The sequence below is a fragment of the Belonocnema kinseyi genome, chromosome 6 (genome assembly GCF_010883055.1).
Source record: "Belonocnema kinseyi isolate 2016_QV_RU_SX_M_011 chromosome 6, B_treatae_v1, whole genome shotgun sequence".
Classification (NCBI taxonomy): domain Eukaryota; kingdom Metazoa; phylum Arthropoda; class Insecta; order Hymenoptera; family Cynipidae; genus Belonocnema; species Belonocnema kinseyi.
The window spans coordinates 2,818,579-2,833,509 of record NC_046662.1 but is presented as its reverse complement, the minus strand read 5'-3'; the positions used below and the strand labels follow the sequence as shown (position 1 = coordinate 2,833,509).

Sequence of the window (14,931 nt, the reverse complement as noted above, 5' to 3'; positions counted from 1 at the left end):
TTTAAATTACAAAGACCAGAATTGAAATCTATTCAAAAATCGACAATACAGAAAAAATATATCCAAAACAATAAGGCCTTTATTTATTTATAAAATATTCCATAATCCTCAACTGAATTAAAAATTTAGTTATTACTTTTTTTTGAAAACTAAATCTTTTTAGTTATAATAGAACGACACTTAATAATTGATAACAACTATTTAATTAAATTTTTTTTTAAATTACAAAGACCAGAATTGAAATCTATTCAAAAATCGACAATACAGAAAAAATATATCCAAAACAATAAGGCCTTTATTTATTTATAAAATATTCCACAGCATCAACTAAAATATCTTGATTTATTTTATCTGTCCGAGCATCGTGAAATATGAGCTTTATGAAAATGAAGCATCAATTGTTTATTACTGTCATTACTCGCTCACTTTGGATTTATACAGCATAATAATGAAAATCGAAGTGTTTTTGGTGAAATTTGTAATTTTGAATAAAACACAGAAATTCTAATGTTATCATTGAAAATGCGACATTTTCGTGTCCCTGAATTAAAAAAGTTTCTCTCTATAAAAAACTAATTCGGTATAAATGGGTCCCAGCTCAAACGATTCTTGGTTGAGGGATCGTAAATTCGATTGAGAAACACATATTACTAAATAACAATAATTTAGAGAACGAATAAAGTCTACGTAACCCTGAATTTAAGTCAGTCCATTTTTCGTCCATTGGTCCCTGACATAGTTTAAAAAAAGAAGAGATCTGATCATTCTTAGCCACGATGACAAAATTATTTCACTTTTTTTCTAACTGAAATAGCGAAGGCTGAAGGGATTAAGTGCTCAATTTTAATGAAGAAATGTATGTATATAGAAAAGGAAGGTTTTTGTTTTTGACGATTCGGGGCCGTCCATAAAATAGGTTAGCAGTTTACAAAAACAAAAATTCAATTTTCAAACAAATACTTGCAAAAAAGAAGAATTTTCAACCAAATAAATAAATTTTTCAACAAAGAAGATTATTTTATACCGAGGAAGACACATTTTAAACCAAGTTGTTGAATTTTTACTTAAAAAGATGAATTTTTAACTAAATAGTTGCACTTTTAATTAAAATAATTTAAAAAATATATTATCATATATACTATAATTTAAATTTTTTTTTAAATAAAACAATTTTCAATAAGGCAATTAAAATTTCTACTAATTTCTCGACTTCTGACACCAGAAGATTAATTTTAAACAATATAGTTAGATTTTGTATATGAAAATAAGATCTTTCTACAAAAAAGTCAACTTTAAACCAAATAGTTGTATTTTCGAACCAGAAATATAATTTTTTCACAAAATTTTGTTTTCTATCTAGTATTAAATTTCTAATAAAATAGTTTAATTTTTAATTTATTATTTGAATTTTTTATCAAATATATGATTATTTAATTAATAAATAATTCAATAAGAAATTGAATTAATTTGACAATAAACGAATTTTCAATCATTTTCGCCCCAGGAGATTAATATTTAAACAAATGGTTGAATTTTCAACTAAGAATATGAATTTTCAACAACAAAGTTTATTTTTAACTAAATAATTTAATTTTCTAATAAATAGTTAAATTTCAATCAAATAGTTGATTTTTTTGAACACATTGTTAAACTTTTAACACAAAAATAAGATTTTTAACAAAAGAATTAATTTCCTACTAAAGTTAAATTTTCTATCAAACAGATAAATTTTAACTAAAATAGTTTAATTTTTAATCAAATAGTTCAATTTTTGACCCGAATATATAATTTTTCATAACAATTTAATTTTCTAACAAACAGTAAAATTTTAAACCAAATAGTTTAACTTTTAACTAAACAGTCGAATTTTCAATGAAAAAAGGTATTTTTTTAAACAAAAAATAAAATCGTCATATTTTCAGTTTGAAAAACCAAATTTATTACGGTAATTTTTTTACAAAAAATATGAAGTTTTAACAAAAAATACCATCTTTGTCTAAATATTCACATTTTGAGGAAATTAGTTTAATTTTTAACCAAATAGTAGAATTTTTAACTTAATGGTTGCATTTTTAGTAAACAAATTTAAGCTTCGAATTTTTAGTTTATACAATTAATTCAAAAGAAATTTTTTTTTAGTAATTCATTCAATCTTTTGACCAGTCAGTTGACTTTTTGCTCAAAAAGTTTAATTTTTAACAAAATAGCACTGATTGGTCAAAAGATTGATTGAATTATTAAAATTTCTTTTGTATTAAATTAAAATTTCAACTTCCTACCCCAAAAGATTAATTTTAAACATAATAGTTAAATTTTCTGCACAAAAATAAGATTTTTTTTCAAAAAAGTTCATTTTCTTTCAAAACGTTCAATTCTCGATTAAAAAGTTAAATTTTATTTTAAATAGTTTGATTTTAAACCAAATAGTTGAATTTTCGACTCAAAAATATAATTTTTCAACCAAATTTTATTTTCCATCAAGTATTGAATTCCGTACTAAACAATTTAATTTTTAACTATATATTTAAATTTTCAATAAAAAATATGATTATTTAATTAATTCATAATTTAAAAAAACATTTAATCGATTTCATAAGAAACGAATTTTTAATAAAGTAATTAATCCTTCAACTAATAGTTCACTTTTAGACCCAGAAAATTGATTTTTAACCAAATAGGTGAATTTTCGATCATTTTTAAACATCTGAATTTTCTATGAAAAAGGTATATTTTTAATAAAAAATGGAATCGTAAATTCTTATTTTATAAAATTAATTTTTAAAAATCCAAATTTTCAATAAGGTAATTAAAATTTCAACCAAGTAGTCGACTGCTCACCCCAAAACATTAAGTTTAAACAAAATAGTTAAACTTTCTACGCTAAAATAAGTATAATTTTTCAACAAAAATTTATTTTCTATCATGCACAAAGATTTCGAATAAAATAGTTTAATTTTTAACTAAATATTTCGATTTTTAATTAAACACATAATTATTTCAATAATCAATAATTTAATAAAACATTTAATTGATTTGATAAGCAACAAATTTTCAATAAGGTTTAATCCTTCAATTAGTAGTTGTCTTTTCGCCCCAGAAGATCAATTTTCAACCAAATTGTTGAATTTTTAACTAGAAATATGAATTTACAACAAAAAAGATTATTTTCAACCAATTTCTTTAATTTCCTAATGAATATCTAAATTTCTAATAAAAAATTGATTTTTTGAAAATAAAATAGTTTAATTTTCAACAGAAGAAATTAGACTTTTCCACCAAAAAGTTAAGTACCTACTAGAGATTTAAATTTTCAACCAAACAGTTACTTTTTATTGAAAATAGTTGAATTTTTAAACAAATAGTTGAATTTCTGACCAGAAAATATAATTTGTCTAAATAAACTCATTTTCTTCGAAAGAGTAAAATTTCGAACCAAGTATTTTCATTTTTAACTAAAGAGTGGAATTTTCAAAGAAAAATATGAATTTTTAACAAAACAGCTGAATTTTCGATGAAAAAAGATATTTTTTGAAACAAAAAATGAAATAGTCAAATTTTTAGTTTATAAAATTGATTTTAAAAAACGGAGTTTTATTTCTAACCAAACAATAGTATTTTTAACTAAATAGTTGAATTTTCAATAAAAAATGTGAACGTCAAATTTAAAGCTTATAAAATGGATTTAAAAGAAAAGAATTTTTTATAATTTATTAAATCTTTTAACCATTCAGTTGATTCTTTGCCTTAAGAAATGAATGTTGAACAAAATAGATGCACTTACAATAAAGTTATTTTTTTCAAAAACGTTTAATTCTCCATCAAAAAGTTAAATTTTAATTTAAATAGTTTAATTTTAAACCAAATAGTTGAGTTTTGGATCTAAAAATTAATTAATTTTACAATTAAGTAACTAAACTGTATATTTAAATTTTCTGATGAAAAAAAAGATTTTGGAAACATAAAAGTTAATTTCCTTCTAAAGCGTTAATTTTTTTAGAGAAAATTGAAGGCTTTAGTAGGAAATTAACATTTTTTTAAAGATTTTACTTTAAAAAGTTGAATTTCCGAACCTTTAATATAATTTTGTAACCAAATTTAATTTTTAACAATTTCTACAATTTCTTAATTTGCGACTAAAAAATATATTTTTTATTAAAAAATGGAATCGTCAATTTTTCAGTTTATAAACTGAACTAAAAAATAAAACGATTTTTTAATAAGATAATCAAACTTTCAATCAAGTATAGTTAACATTTCATCAGAAAATATTACGTTTAAACAAAATAGTTGCATTTTAACCAAATAATCGAATTTTTGATTTGAAAATATAATTTTGAAATAAAATTTAATTTTCTAACAAATAGTGGTGTTCAGTTTATAAAATTAATTTGAAAAAAGACACGTTTAAACATTCAATTAAACTTTTATCCAATTAGTTGACTTTTCATCCCAAAAAATTAATTTTGAACTAAATAATTCAATTTTCAGTCAAAAGTATACATTTTCAACAAAAAAGTTGTATTTTTTACTAAAAAAATATGTTTTGAAAGAAAAATTAAATTGTCAGATTTTCAGTTTAAAAAATTAATTTTCTAAACGAATATTTAATAAGGTAATTAAAATTTCAAACGAAATCAGGTAAATTTATACTCCAAAAGAATTATTTTTAACAAAACAAAGGATATGAGTTTTTAAGCAAAAAGTTAATTTTATAACACATAGTTTATAAAAATAGTTTAATTTTTAATCAAATAGTTGAATTTTTGACCAGAATTTAATTTTTTTACAAAAAAGTTAATTTTTTACCAATTAGTTTAAATTTATAAAACTAGTTTAATTTTGAACTAAAAGTTTTAATTTTCAACCAAAAATATGAATTTGCAATAGCAAAAATTAATTTTCAATCAAATAGTTGAATTTTTATAAAATAGTTTAATTTTTAATCAAATGGTTGTATTTTCGAACACAGGATGTCATTTCCCTGAAAAAAGTTACTTTTCTACTTACTAGTTAAATTTTCATAACACTTTTTTAATTTTCAACCAACTGGTACATTTTTAACAAAAATACGAATTTTTAACAAAAAGTTCATTTTCAGCCAAATCGTTCAATTTTCGACCAAAAATTATGAATTTTGTAGCGAAAGAAATGAATTTTCTATAAAACACAAGAGATTTCGATTCAAAAAATATAATTTTTCTATAAAATAGTTAAATTTTTAACCGAAAAGATCATTTTAAAGCAAATAATTTAATCTTCAACTAATCAGTTAAATTTATAATCAAAGAGTTTAATTTTAAATAAAACAGTTAAATTTTCAGTTGATAAAACTGAATAAAAAAGAGTATAAAATTAAAGGAATATTTTCAACAAAATATAGTGCAATTTTTAACGGAAATAATAATAATAATAATAGATCTTTAATTGAAAATAAAAAAGTTTCATAAAATTTTTCTTTTTGATCTGAACTATTTGAAATTTTCATACATCTTTTTGTATTTTCTCAAGAACGTCAGAAAAATAATATTTTATGACCTCAGAATAAATAAATAAACAAATGAATCTAAAAATAAAAAGTTACTCAAAACTTTCATTTTGAATAAAAAATTATGCTTCCCCTCAAATCGAAAAACTACAGACGCGACTAGCGCGCGATTGATGACGCTAATTAAAATAAAATATAGCTTTTTTTTATGGGCGACAAATTTATTTTTCAATCGCTCTCCGAGTTTTATTGATAACTTGACGGAAGAAATCTATAAGAAATAAGAACGGATTTTAAGTTCCAGCTTCGATTTAAAATAAAGCGCGTTTCTATTCTATTTTTACGACTGGGGACACCTGCTTGATAAATCTCGCGTATTACGCTTTCTATTTTTCCAGTTTTTTCCCACTTTTATTTTCCACCCACCCCTTTTTAGCTGATGATTCAGATGATTTGTTGCTAACATTATTTTTTAATAATATTGATCCACTAATAGAAGTTCACGAATCATCTATGAAAAATTATAAATATCTGGTAGTTTTCTCAAGTTTATATATATAATTTTTTCGTATTTTAGACAATTATTTTTTTCAAATTTAAAGGTTTACCCTGATAATTTAAAAAATTTACAGTTTAAAGAAAATAATTTCAGATGTCACAAAATTTAATTTTTTTAAATTTGAGGTATCTGGTATAAAATTAACATTTCTTAATAAATAATATTCTCAGACCAAAACTTCAACTGTTTTTCAGAAATTTTTACTTTTTGGATCGAAAATTCATTTATTTGGCTAAAAATTAACTTTTTAGATGAAATTTCTTATTCTTTGGTCAATCTAAATTTTCATTTACAAAAATAAACTTTTGATAAACAAAAAAGAAAAAAAATCAATCAAAGATGTGAATTTGCGACCAAAAATAGAATAAGCGATTTTGAAGTAAAAAAATTAATTTTCATAAAAAAAGACAAAATTAATTTTTAATAAAATAATTGTATTTACAAATAAGTAGATGTATTTTCAACCAACAAGAATTGACTTCTATAATTAATATCGATTTTTGTTAAAAATGGTATACATATATATATATTTCAGTTAAAAAATTAATTTTTAAAGTAGAAAACTAATCTTCTATAAATGAAAAGAATTCGAATTATAAAAAGATTAATTTTTACAAAATTACACAAGTTTCAAACAAATATTTAAACTTTGAAAGACATTTTTAAACTAATAATTAAATTTTCAATAAAAAATAGATTAGTCAAATTCTCAGTTAGAAAAAAAATATCAACAACAAAAAAGAAGAATTTTCTACCAAAGAAATGAATTCGTAACTAAAAATAGAGTAGTGAGATTTTCAGTAAAAAATTACTTTTTATTGAAAAGAAATTAATGATCAACGTAACAGTTATATTCACAACCAAAATTTTAATAATTAATTTTTTTGTTCAAATTAATATCCTTCGTTGAAAATTCAATTATTTTGTTTAAACTAATTCTTGTAGGGTGAAAAGTCAACTAATTTAAGTTAAAATTATAATTACTTTTTTATAAATTCTTTTTTTGTTTAATTCAATTTATAAATTGAACTTAAAAATAAATTTACTTCAAAATTCAACTATTTGGTTAGAATTTTCACTATTTCGTAGAAAATTTAATTTTGATAAAAAACTACATTTTCGATTCAAAAATTAATCAATCTGGTTCAAAATTAAACTGTTTTAATCAAAATTTATCTATTTTGTATAAGATATAACGTTTTGCAGAAAGCAAAATGTTTTGTAGAAAAGTGATGTTTTTTTGGTCGAAAATTAAATTCAATTAAAGAATTGAATTTGTGACTAAAAATAGAATAGGTAATTTTTCAGAAAAAAAATTTATTTTCATAGAAAAAATTATTTTTCAACAAAATAGTTATATTTGCAATTAAATAGTCAAAAATGGTTGAGATATATTTTCAGTTGAAAACTAATTTTTAAAGGAGAAACCTAATATTCTACCAAAGAACAGAACTCGAATCAAAAAAAGTTTAATTTTGATAAAATTACAAGAATTTTCAATCAAATATTTAAACTTTTAAAGAAATTTTCAAAATCATAATTGAATTTTCAATCAAAAATATAATAGTTAAATTGTCAGTTAGAAAAACATTTAAAAAATAAAAGAATTTTCAACCAAAAAAATTAATTTGTAAAAAAATGTTGTAGTCAAATTCTTAGCAAAAAAATTAATTTTTATCGAATAAAATTAATTATCAAGGCAATAGTTATATTCACAACCAATCAGATGAGTTTTCTACCAAGAAGATTAAATCTCCATAAAAAATATCAAAATTCTTCGGAAAATAGTAGATGTATTTTAAGTTAAAACAAATTAATTTTCGAACGAGAAAACTAATTTTCGACCAAGGAAATTAAAAAAAAATTTTAATTCTCAAATGACGTGAATTTTGAACCAAATATTTGAATTTTGAAAGGAATTTTCAACCGAAGAAATCAATTGTAAAAAAAAAATTTCTACTGATGAGATTACTTTTTAGATATTCATTTTGATCTGAAATTAATTTAATTTTCAACTTAAAATAAAATAATTAAATATTTTCTATAAATGCACATTTTTAAACTAAAAAAGTTAATGTTCAAAGAAATAGTTAAATTTTTAACTGAACATTTAATTTCTATCATAAAATATAAACTTTTGGCAACAAAAAATAAATAAATTTTTAATAAAATGAAACTAATTTTAAACCAAAAAACGAATATTTGAGTAAGTAACTAAATTTTTTAGCAACAAAATAAATTAATCTTATAAAAAGACCTATTTTTAATAAAATTCATGACTTTGAAACTAGAAAAGATCAATTTAAAATAAAATGTTAACTGAAATTATGAATATTCAAACCAAAAAAAATTTAAGCTCAATAGATAAAACAATTTTTAACCAAAAATAGAATAGCTTAATTTTTAGTAAAAAAATTATTATCAACAAAAAATAAAGTTTTTAAAGAAATAGTATAACTTTCAGCCAAACAGATGAATGTTGATCAAAGAAAAGTAAAAAAAGATTTAAAAAAAAATGTACACAGAAATGATACATATAAGTTTTTAGTTGATAAAATTAATTTTTAATATAAACACGAACTAATTTTGGACCAATAGAGTTAATTTAAATCCACAAAGGAATGATTTTTGACTTATTACATAAGCTTTGAACCAAATTTTTGAATTTTGAGAGGAAATTTCAACCAAATAATTAAATTTTCAACCAAACAAATTCATTTTTAATTAAAAAGATAAAGTTTTAACTAATAAGATTACTTGGAGTTATCATTTTTTAAATAATAATAAAATTCTAAAGCCGTCTTTTTAAACAACATTTTATTGATTGCGTTATTGGGAGATATTACTATTATTTATTATTTCTATTGATTTTATTAATTATTTCTATTATAGTTAATTTCTTATTTAGTGAGCTCAATCAAAAAAAAAAATTTTCTCTAATACAGATTAATTTTCATAAAATATTTCTATTTTTAACCAAAAAGCATTAAAATATCGAAAGGGTTCAATTTAAAAAAACTGGAAAACACAACTTTTAAGTTAAAGAGCTGAATTTCGAATGAAGAAATATTTTTTAGTTTAAGAAGAAAAAATAATAATGCAATTAAATTTTCATGCTGAAATACAGATTTTCAATTGAATGTTTGAATTTTCAATCAGAAAATATGATTTTCTAACAAAACGTAAAAGATACATTTTTAACCATAAAATATGAATTTTCAATTAAAAAGTTCATTTTCCGCCAAATAGTTAAATACTTAATCAAAATAGAATCTTCTCAACGAAACAAACGATAAATTCAAACGATACATTTTCTACAAAACAGTTCAATTTTTGATAAAAAAATAATATTCTTGAACAAAACAGTTACTTTCATGCCAAATAGATGGATTTCATTTTAAAATATAATAATTAAATGTTTATCCATAGAAGAGGAATTTTTAACTGAAGATTTTAATTTTCAAACAAATAAAATGTTTGATAAAATATAGAAGCAAAATTAAGTAAATTTTAGCGAAAAACCGAATTTTGCACTGAAAATGTGATTTTTCAAAGCAATCATAAAGGTTTTAACCAAAAATATGGATTCTCAACCAAAAATATAATATAAATTAATTTTTAAATAAGCGGTTGTATTTTTATCTAAAAAAGAGGAAATTTGCATCATAAACACGACTTTTAAACAAGAGTTGAGTTTCCAACAAGGGAAGTTTTTTCTAGCAAAAAAAGAAAAAAAATAGAATGAAATTTCCAAGCCAAAAGATAAACTTTCCTCTGAAGAGTTGAATTTTCAGTCCGAATATATCAAGTTTCAACAGAATAGTTCAATTTTCAAAGAGAAAAGCTCGCTCTTGAACAAAATTGTTGAATTTTCGACGTTAAAGATAAATTTTAAAAAATATTAAATTTATACCAACAATGATGAATTTTTAAACCAAAAAGACAATTTTTCATAAAAATAGTTCATTTTTAACCAAATGATTGAATGTTCTACAAAAACATTTGATTTTCAATCAGTAGACTTTTCAACCAGAAAATTTTAATTTTCAACTAAATTATTGAATTTTCATCTCTAAAAATAAATGTTTGTATAAAGAATTGAATTTCCAAACCAAAAACAAAAAATTTCAATTAATAAGCGTTTTTTGTTATGACAGAGAAAAAGATTTAACAAAATTTTAAAGCTAAAAAAGGAATTATTTATAACAATTTTAATTTTAAATCTAATATTTAAACTTTCTTATAAAATATTTGAATTTTCAACCCGAAAAATACAAATTTTCAACCAAAAAAGACGAATTAAAAAAAATACAGTTAAGCTTTCAACGAAAAAAGTGACTCTTCAAAAATAATGATGAATATTTAAAAAGTTTCGAGCCATATAATAAAATTTTTAACCGAAAAGATTTATTCTTAAAAAAAATACATTAATAGACATTTCAACCAAAAGAAAATAATTTTTATCAAAACAGTTGCATTTTTAACGAAAAGAAAAACACTGTATAATATTCATAAATATTATGCATATTCAAAAAATATTTAAACTTTTAACAACAGTCTTAAGCAAAGGGAGAATTTTTTTCAGAAAGTTGAATTCTTAACCAGCAAATATTTTAAACCAAGAAAGATTTTTGAGTAAGGAAATAAAAAAAATTTCAACCAAAATTTTGAATTTTTAAGTTCGAATATAGAATTTTTTACAAAACAGTTAAGTTTTCAAAAAAAGTATTAAATTTTCAACCGAATAATAAAATATTTGACCAAAAAAGATCAATTTTAAACCAAAAATATAAGAGTAGGCTTTTCACCAGAAATAGTTAAATTTCACTATTTATTCAAATAAGCATCGAAATTTATTTTTAATATTTAAAAAATATTTGGATAGAAAACTGAAAGTTTTTCTTGGAAATCATAAAAATTGTAATTCTAATATTATCTAAATTTATATTTTAATTAATTATACATAAATTTAAATAAAATATTAAAAATTAAAAATTATTATTAAATTATTGTTCAATAACATTATAAATAATGACATTAACAATTCTATTATTTAAATTAATTTAAAAGAATTTGTTTATGTTTACGTTAGAAAGGAGTAAAGCGAATATCGAGAAAAATACGCACACGAATTTAAAATGAGGTGAAAAGTCTGTTCAGAAACTTGGTGCATTACAGCTGGTCATAATATTCCTTTGGAAACTGGTCCATGTTCGTAACCAAGCAACCTCTCTCGTTCCACTTTACGATCTTCCTCACTTATTTGGCACTATTTCAGAATTGACTTTTAAGGAAGAAAAAGTCTTGTTTTATAAACTATCCAAATTTTCATTTAGTCTTTCATCACACACTTGGAAAATTTCACCCTTGTTCAAAACATTAGTTTTTTTTAAAGCCGGTTTCCAGTTTAAACTCAAAATTTAAAAAACACTCTGTTTTCTTTGATTATTAAATTATGTATCAGATTTTTATCTTCATGAGATATTTCGATTACTTCTCAAGTGTCCGCAAATTTTGTCTTATTCCTTTAGTTTTTTAGTCTTTTAATAACCTGTTGCCACTTGTATCAGCAGCAATAATAAAAAAAAAGTCTGTTGCACCACAAATATAATTTTTTTTCTCTCTTTTGTTTTTTTTGTCTCTTCAGTTGTTGTTTTTTTTGTGGTAGCACGAGCAGAAAAAAAATCAGAGTAGCGCACTTGGAATGAGAAAATAGAGCACGTTAATTGTAAGTGTCGGTGCTAAAAGCCCAAAAAACCGGACCGTGAGAATCGTGTTGTCTGATGGATACGCTGGCTGGCGAGACCGAAGTGAACTACTGAACTGCGGGTGGCCGTGGAACGAGCTTTCCCACTTTCCTGGTTTCCTTCGATACGGCCAACTCTCCCTCCAACTCCCAACTTCCAACCCCCAATACTCACCCCTACTCAGCCCATCAACTCCGACAGCAGCAGCTTTGCTTGCTTGCAACCGCAAAATAAGTACAACGGCCTCCCGCGACTTCCGACTCCCGACACTCGACTATTTTTGGTATTCCCACAGATCTATTATTGTTTAGGTATCTTTAAATTCCCTTTTCAGCCTATTAAGTACCTAATAAGATCTTTTAAATTTCCCCATTTCCCCCTCTCGGCAATTTTATCTGATCCGATCCAAACCGATCCGATCCAAACCGATCCGATCCAAACCGATCCGATCCTCAACAATCCTTAGCTATCCTATTCAATACGATCTGATCCTTATCAATCCGAAACTATACTTACCGATCCTCACTTATCCGATCCTCATCTATCTGATGCGATCCACATCGATCCAATCCTCAAAGATCCTAGCAGATCCTCACCGATGCTCACACATTCCCACTGATCCTCAATGATCCGAAGTGATCCTCATCTATCCAGTGCGATCCTCATATATCTGATGCGATTAACACTGATCCGATTCTTACCGATCTTCGACCTATATGATCTGATCCTCATGTATCCGATGTGATCAAAACTGATCAGATCCTCAGAAATCCTCACCGATTCGATCCGATTCGCTTCTATTCAATGCAACTCACATCGATCCGATTCTCACCTATTCGATCCTTTTTGATTCAGACCTATCCGTTTTTCACTGATCCTCAACTATATAATCCACTACGATCTGATCCTCATATAACCTCAAAACCCTCTCATAGATCCTTACCGATCGGATCCGGTTATCGACAGTCCACAACTATCTGATTGGATCCACACTGATACTACTGTCACATATCCTCACAAATCTTCACCTATCAGATCCTCACATATCCTTCAAACCCCCAAAGATCCTTTCCTTTGAGATTCGATCCTCATCGATACATAAGTATCCGATCCGACCCTCACCGATTCATATCGATGCTTACCCATCCATACAAATCCTCACCGAACCAATCCAATTTTCATCTATCCGATATCATTCACACTGATCCGATTCTCGTTGATCTCCACCAATACGTGCCAATCGTCACATATCCGATGTGATCCACGCTGATCAGATCCTCACAGTTCCTCACCGATCCAATCTGATTCGATCCGATTCTCCTCTATTCGATGCAACTTACACTAATCCAATAATCACCTATCCGATCCTTCTCGATCCAAACCTATCCAATTTTCATCGATACTAACGTTTCTGATCCACACCGATCCGATTCTTGCAAATCCTCAAAATCCTCGCATGGATCCTTATTGATCCGATCCGATGATCAACAATCCCCCCTAATCCACTAGATCCACACTGATCCGACTCTTAGGGGCCATTCACAAAATACGTGATACATTTTTCAGGAAATTCTGAGTACTCCCTCCCCCTGCGTGCTACTTTTTCTATTGGTCTTTACGTGGAGAATGATACTTCGATAGACCGCTTTCCCCCATAAAAAGTACCACGTATTTTGTGAAGGACCCTTTACATAACTTCACTTCTCGGATCCGACCCGATCCTCACATCGCATTAAAATCCCTACAGGTACTTACATTTGAGATTCGATTCTCACTGATACTTAACTATCCGATCCTACCTTGATCGACTCTCACTGATGCTCACCCATCCCTAGCGATCCTCACCGATCCTCACCGATCTTTATCTATCCGGCGCTATCCTTATCTATCCGATACATTTCACAGTGATCCGATTTTTACCGATCCGATCCTCATATATCAGATGTGATCCACATTGATCAGATCCTCAGAGAACCTCACCGATCCGATCCGATTCGATCAAATTCTCTTCTATTTGATGCAATCCATACTGATCTGATCCTTCTCGATCTACACATATAGGAGTTTTACCAATCCTTACCTATCTAATCCACACTTATCCGATCCGATCCTCACATATCCTCAAACTCCGCTCATAGATCTTTACCGATCTGATCCGACTTTCAACAATTCTCACCCATCCGATCCGATCCTAACAGATCTTTACGTATCCTCAGAATTCCCACAGATCCTTACCTATGACATTCGAATCTTACCGATACTTATCAATCAGATCCAACCCTCACCGATTTTCACCCATCCGATCCGATCTGATTCGATCCTCACCTATGCAATCCACACCTATCCGATCCGATCCACACATATTCTTAAAATTAGCTTATAGATCCTCACCGGTCAGATCCAATTTCTAACAATCCTCACTTATCCGATCCGATCCTCAAGTATTCTCAAAATCCTCTCATAGACACTTACCGATCATATCCGATTTTTAAAAATCCTCACCTATCCGATATAATCCTCACATATCTTAAAAATCCTCTTATAGATCCTTACCGATCCGATTTTTAACAATCCTCACCTATCCGATCCTCACAGATCATCACATATCCTATGAGATTCGATTCTTCCCGATACTTGACTATCCGATCCAACCCTCACCGATTTTCACCCATCCCATCCGATCTGATTCGATCCTCACCTATGCAATCCACACCTATCCGATCCGATCCACATATATTCTCAAAATCAGCTTATAGGTCCTTACCGATCTGATCCAATTTCTAACAATCCTCACTTATCCGATCCGATCCTCAAGTATCCTCAAAATCCTCTCATAGACACTTACCGATCGGATCCAATTTTTAAAAATCCTCACCTATCCGATATAATCCTCACATATCCTCAAAACCCTCTTATAGATTCTTACCGATCCGATTTTTAACAATCCTCACCTATCTGATCCTCACAGATCATCACATATCCTATGAGATTCGATTCTTACCGATACTTGACTATCCGATCCAACCGTCACCAATTTCCACCCATCCGATCCGATCTGATTCGATCCTCACCTATGCAATCCACACCTATCCGATCCGATCCACACATATTCTCAAAATCAGCTTATAGGTCCTTACCGA

General features: G+C 26.0%; 1 protein-coding gene across 1 annotated transcript in view; it reads right to left on the bottom strand.

The window, feature by feature from the left end:
• Positions 1-11,688, bottom strand: part of LOC117174514 (octopamine receptor beta-1R-like) — a 114,744-nt gene extending 103,056 nt beyond the window's left edge. The window contains exon 1 of the mRNA XM_033363697.1: positions 11,172-11,688. The gene's annotated coding sequence lies outside the window, so the exon portion shown is untranslated. The remainder of the gene's footprint in view (positions 1-11,171) is intronic.
• Positions 11,689-14,931: the final 3,243 nt, after the last annotated feature.